We start from the raw sequence: 6,000 nt of genomic DNA, 5'->3' as shown, positions 1-6,000 counted from the left end.
GAGGGACACCTGGCTTCCCTGTGCTCTCACACGAGATGCGCCACATGGAGATGGTGATGCGATGCAGTGAAGGGCCTCTTAGAAGTGCCTTTGTTGGGCTTATTGGGCACATATTATGCACCAAATATTTCACCTGCACTGTCTTCTCAGTCCTCACAGTAGCCTTCAGAGGTGGCGCTCTTGTTCCCATTTGGCTGGTGGGGAAACTAAGGCTCAGAAAGGGGAAGCTGCCTCCCCGGTGTCACCCCACATGTGAGAGGCTGAGCTGGGATTTGAACTCAGGACCGCATGACTCCTGCCCCTTTCCCGACTTCCCCCATCCGGGGAAAAGGAGGAAGAAGCAAGACAGGGAAGGATTTGAGCCTTTGGAACCCAGCTTCCTGGCTGCTGTGGGGATTCTGTGGGTGGTGGGAAAGGCATTGTAAATATGCATGACATGCAGATTTGCCTCTAAAAAAACAATGTGGGTGCGCACATGAGCTGGGATGCCAGGGTGCTTTGGAAAAATGTAGTGTTGTGCAAACACTTGGGTTTCTATGACCACTGTTCCATGTTGTCTCCTTCCCTCGTGTCCCCAGGGCCAGTCCAAGGGTCTCAGGTGGAGGGCTTACCTCCAGCACCTCCTAATCACCATTCTTCCCCATTCCTGCAGGCACCCGTGCCTCCCCTCTGCCAGGAACCTTGGGGCCCTGTGTGTGACCTGGACCTGGTGACCCCTGGGCGGTGGCAGAGCCCCTGTCCCGAGCTGCTTCCTGCTGGCACCTCTGATCGAGTGCCTAGAGGGATGTGTGTGCCAGCCCTCGGTCCAGTGCCCGCGCCTGAGCTGATGCCTGCTGGGCCCCGACAGCTTGCCGTGTTTCTTGTGCTCATAGCTCCCTGGTTGGTAAGTAACTGCGTCCGCAGGCCTGGTCTCCTCACCAGCCCCCCATGCTTGGCACAGTTGGGAAATGCCCAGCCTCACTTCCACTGGCACCCACACGCTGGCAGAGGGACCTCAGTGAGAGTTTCTATATGTCTGGGCACCATTTATAGTTCAACTGGCCTGTCTTAGCCAGTCCTCCCGACAACCAGGAGGTGGGTGTGGTGATCACGCCCATTTTCCAGAGGAATCAGCCTCAGAGAGGGGAAGCCACCTGCCTGGGGTGCACAGCAAACCCAGCTCTGTCCACCTCAAAGGCCAGCTCTTGCCGCACCCAAGCAGGTGGGAGCAGGTGGTGCACATAGGCTCAGGACAGGAAGGGAGCCGTGAGCTGTGCTGAAGGCCATGGAACCTCTGCGGCCCTCAGGGTGGTTTGAGGGGAGGCCATCAGAATTCTTGAATCTTGGGGGGCCCTGCATTCTTGTCCCTCTGGCCTGTTCTCCCCATGCTCCTCCAGCTCCCACCTTGCCATCGGGATGAGGTGCTGGGCCTGCCCTGTCTCTGACCATCTGTTTGGGGGTGCAACCACAGTGCCACCGCTTCACCATGCTGCTTGCATCTTTTCTTCACCTTCCACCTCCCAAGGCACTGCTGGCATAACAGTCTAGTTCATAGATGTAGAAACAGAGGCTCAAACAGGTCAAGGGGCTTACGCGCAGGCTCACCCAGCCACCACGAAGCACTACATGGGGCCACTGGGGTAAAAATCTGCCTCTTTCTCTGGCCTTAGCTCTGCAAGGACAAAGAACAACCACTTCATTCCCCTCTGGCCAGCTAGCAGCTGGCCCCATGCCAGGCATACAGTGGGTACCCAGTAAATAGCTGTGGAAGGAAGGAAAGAGGGAGAGAAGGAGGGAAGCCTCTCTCACCTCCCTCCAGCCTGACACCAGCAGGGCCCGAGAGCCTCCTGCCTTTTGGCCAGTGCTGGTCCCTGCTGCCCCAGATGACTTGCAGTGAACCCATGCCTTCAGCAGGGTGGCCAGCTCCTCTGGTCCCGATTCTCTCATCTGCTAGAGCCTGCCCAACTTCCCTGATGGAATGGTTATGAGAAGGGAAAAGATTCGTAAATATGTATAATATGCAAATATAATGGGATCTTTTTGTTTTATTTTTGTTAACCCATGAAGTTCACTGTAGATAATGTATGTAGAAGTGCTTCTATGAGAACAAGGAGCTGCCCACTGGGGTGGTGCCAGCCTTATTATGACTAACCATGAAAAGGGCCCCATTAATTAGCCGCCCCCCCAACCCGTCTCCCCCGACCCAGCTGCTAGTCTGTTGTTGCAGCTACAAATAGCCATTGCTTTTGGCTGAGAAGCTGGTGCAGGAAAGGTGATAAGGACAGCTTGGTCTGAGAGCTGTGTCTGTAGGATTTAATCATTTGCAAACACTCCTTATTGTGCTCAAGGAATGCAAGGCCTCTCCAGGGACTAAATGTGTAATGAGGGCCGGCTGAAGAACAGCAAGCATTTCTTGAGCAATTACTATGTGTTTGGCATTGCACTAAATGCTTTGCGTTTTTCATTATTTCAGTTGAACTCCCCCCTAACCCTGTGGATGGGGAGACTGAGGCAGGGACTTGGGGGTGAGGGCTCATCTGTTATCAGCCCAGTATTTCCTGAAAATTACTGCCATCCAGTGCCCACCTCCACCCCCCGGGCCAGGCTCTGAGAACGCAGCTGAGCAGACAGCCCCTGGCGTGTGTGGCCCAGTGACGGAGAACGGGATTCCTTGGCACGAGCTGGGTGAGCAGCCGTCAGCATCGTGTGGAAAGATGGAGGCCCGGGCGGCAGCGAGGGAGGTGTTACTGCTGCTATTTTGCTAACAAGCTGGTTATTTAAAGAACAGCTGAAGCCGGAGCTGGAAAATGGGATGAGGTGTCTCCAGGGCAGAGGCAGCCAGGAGTGCTGGGTCCTGAGACCGAGGGACCTGGTTGGATCACAGCAGAATGGCCACACAGTCATTTTTTTTTCCATCCACTTATTAATACAGTAATGGCTGCTGGGCGCAGTGGCTCAGGCCTGTAATCCCAGCACTTTGGGAGGCCGAGGTGGGTGGATTACCTGAGGTCAGGAATTCGAGACCACCCTGGCCAACATGGTGAAACCCCATCTCCACTAAAAATTCAAAAAGTAGCCAGGCGTGGTGGCAGGCTCCTGTAATCCCAGCTACTTGGGAGGCTGAGGCAGGAGAATTGCTTGAGCCCAGGAGACGGAGGTTGCAATAGCCGAGATCGTGCCACTGCACTCCAGCCTGGCCAACAGAGCCAGACTCTATCTCAAATAATAATAATAATAGTAATAATAATAGTAATAATGGCACCATAAAGGCTGGACAAGGATTCCCTTGGTGGAGAAAAGAAGGCAAAAGATTGGGAAGAGAACCTCAGGGGGTTTCTGAGGGGCCAGCAGTGGCCTGAGTGGTGGTTACATGACTGTTTCCTTCTGATATTTTATTGCAGTAAACATTTTTGTTTTGTGCACTTTACTGTCTATATTACGTATCACCGTAAAAAGGCTAAAAAAAATTGTAACAATAATAGCTAACGTTTATTGAGCACTTGCTAACAGGCTGTTTGCTAAGCATTTTTTATCTTCTTGAATCCTCCTGGATTCTTTTATTCTGCCCATTTTACAGAGGAGGAAAGTGAGGCTTGGAGAGGTAAAGCTACTTGTTGTGCTGCCGAAGAGTGGAAGAGGTTTGATGAGAAACCAGACACACTGATTTAAGCCTCATGTGCAAGGATCAGGGTCCAGGAAGTTCCCTGCAAAAGGTCGGGGGTTCCTCCATTTGTTCCTCAGACACGTCTGTGCTTCTTGTATTTTTAAGGCTTGGGAGGCCAGGCAGGTGTGTGCAGTCATAGGCAGCAGATGAGGGGCCTGGGAGTCTCCAAGGGGACAGAGCAGAGCATTTAGCTGTTTAACAAGTGTCGAAGAGCTGGGTGCAATGGCTCATACCTATAATCCCAGCACTTTGGGAGGCTGAGGCAGGAAGATTGCTTGAGCCCAGGAGTTCAAGATCAGCCTGGGCAGTATAGTGAAACCCCATCTCTAAAAAAAAAAAAAAATTAAATAGCTGAGTGTGGTGGCACGTACCTGCAGTCCCAGCTACTTGGGAGGCTGAAGTGGGAAGATCACTCAAGCCCAGGAGGCAGAGGTTATGGTGAGCCGAGATTGCACCACTGCACTCTAGCCTGGGTGACAGAGTGAGACCCTGTCTCAAAAAAAAAAGAAAAAAAATTGTATTAAAGGATAGGAGTGGGACATTCCTAGGGACAGGCCCAAGGAGAAGGCCAAGGCATACTCAAGTCTCATCCAAAGTAATAAAAGAGTGAGGTGGGAGAATGGCTTGAGGCCAAGAGTTCAAGACCAGCCTGGGCAACATAGCAAGACCCCCTTCTCCAAAAAAATTTTTAAAAAATTAGCCAGGCATAGTGATATGTGCCGGTAGTCCCAGCTACTCAGGAGGCTGAGGTGGGAGGATCACTTGAGCCCAAAAGTTTGAGGCTGCGATGAGGTATAATCATGCCATTGTACCTTAGCCTGGGCAACAGAGCAAGACCTTGTCTCTAAATAAATAAATAAACAAATAACATTAAAAATTTTTAAAGGTAAAAAATGCCATCCAGGTGAGACAGGGTCAGACCCACCTGTGAACTCACTGGATGGGGGGCGCCAAACTGCAATTTTCTGAGGACCTATTATGTGCTAAACACATTTGTTACCTTCTTTAATCTTCAGAACAACCTTGTGAGATTAGCAGTATTGGCCCCATTTTACAGATGAGGGGACTGAGGCCTAAGTCCACACAGACAGTGGATAGTGGAGCTGCTCTGCCAGGCTCCATTGCCTTGTATCCTGTGCGTGCAGAAAGCCTTGCTTGGTGCCGGGGTCTCTGCTGGGGCAGGCATCTGGGCATAGATGCTCCAAGCAGCACATGGCTGGAAGTGAGTTCCAAGGCCGCTCTGTGGGGCCCTGAACTGACTCTGGGGACATGTCATGGAGCGGGGCAGTCTGCTGCCCTGACAGGGCATCTCTTCATTCATGCGTTCCAAGGACATCTCTTGAGTCTAGTCCCTGCTAGTCCACACCCTTCCTGGAGCACACAGGCTTGGGGAGGGGCAGATATTATACAGTCATCCAAAGACATAAATGGAATGAGGAGAGACTCCATTGGTGCAGTGAGGGAAATTAACATGGTGACATCATGAAGATGAACCGGTAGGAGGCCTGTGTGACATGGCACTGTCCAAGATGGCCCTCTCTAAGGAGATGGCATTTGAGCTGAGACCCGAAAGGATGATGTGGATCCAGCCATACTGGACAGTGCTCACGTAACATCGTTGCTGTTAGCAGAACAATTGGGGACAACCCGTTTGTCCATCACCACGGGGCCAGTTAAAGCCATTTGACTGCAGCCACACAGTGGCGCCTGCTGCAGCTGTTAGAAACGGGGCCACGGAGCTAAATTTATTGTTGCATAAAGAACTTCATAGTGTGTCGTGGAGTTTTTTTTTTTTTTAAAAGAGGTTATAAAACAGCATGGGTAGCATTATATCATTTCTGTAAGAATTATATGTGTTTCTGAAAACTGCACAGTGCTCTTCCTGGGAAGTGGAGGCATGGGTGAGCTTTGCTTCTTCTTTCTACTTTTCTGGATTTGGAGTCTTTCCTGAGTTTGAGGACTCATGGGGAGGAACAGAGGATTTTAGGGTTCCCACCATCTTGTCTAGGGTACTTCTTCTCTCCTGCTACCCACCTCAATGGGATAAGGCAGGGGCTGGGGAATCAGCAGATCTGGGTCATCCTTTTGACTGTGTGACCTTGGACAAGTCACTCGCCCTTTCTGAGGCTGAGTTTCCTCTTCTGCAAAACAGAGATAAGAATAGCATCAGAGGGTGGGTGTGGGCTTAAGTGAGTAGAAACATGTGGAGGGCTAGGGCAGTACCAGGGTCGCATCCCTGACAGTGCTGCTGCTGTTATGATGGTGACTGCTAAAGGTGACACCTACCGTGTGTCGCCATGTCCTGCCAGGGCTCGCCAGGCTTACCTCTCCCTCTGTCACTGGCAGTCAGACCCAGT

The 6,000-nt window shown here is 51.5% G+C and overlaps 1 protein-coding gene across 1 annotated transcript in view; it reads left to right on the top strand.

The window, feature by feature from the left end:
• The first annotated feature begins 648 nt into the window (after positions 1 to 648).
• DLGAP4 (discs, large (Drosophila) homolog-associated protein 4) overlaps positions 649 to 6,000 on the top strand; it is a 202,913-nt gene continuing 197,561 nt past the window's right edge. Inside the window, exon 1 of the mRNA XM_011972360.1 lies at positions 649 to 883. The gene's annotated coding sequence lies outside the window, so the exon portion shown is untranslated. The remainder of the gene's footprint in view (positions 884 to 6,000) is intronic.

The sequence above is a fragment of the Mandrillus leucophaeus genome, unplaced genomic scaffold (genome assembly GCF_000951045.1).
Source record: "Mandrillus leucophaeus isolate KB7577 unplaced genomic scaffold, Mleu.le_1.0 Scaffold129, whole genome shotgun sequence".
NCBI lineage: Eukaryota > Metazoa > Chordata > Mammalia > Primates > Cercopithecidae > Mandrillus > Mandrillus leucophaeus.
Note: the sequence above shows the minus strand (reverse complement) of the source record. Positions and strands in the feature narration are given on the sequence as shown.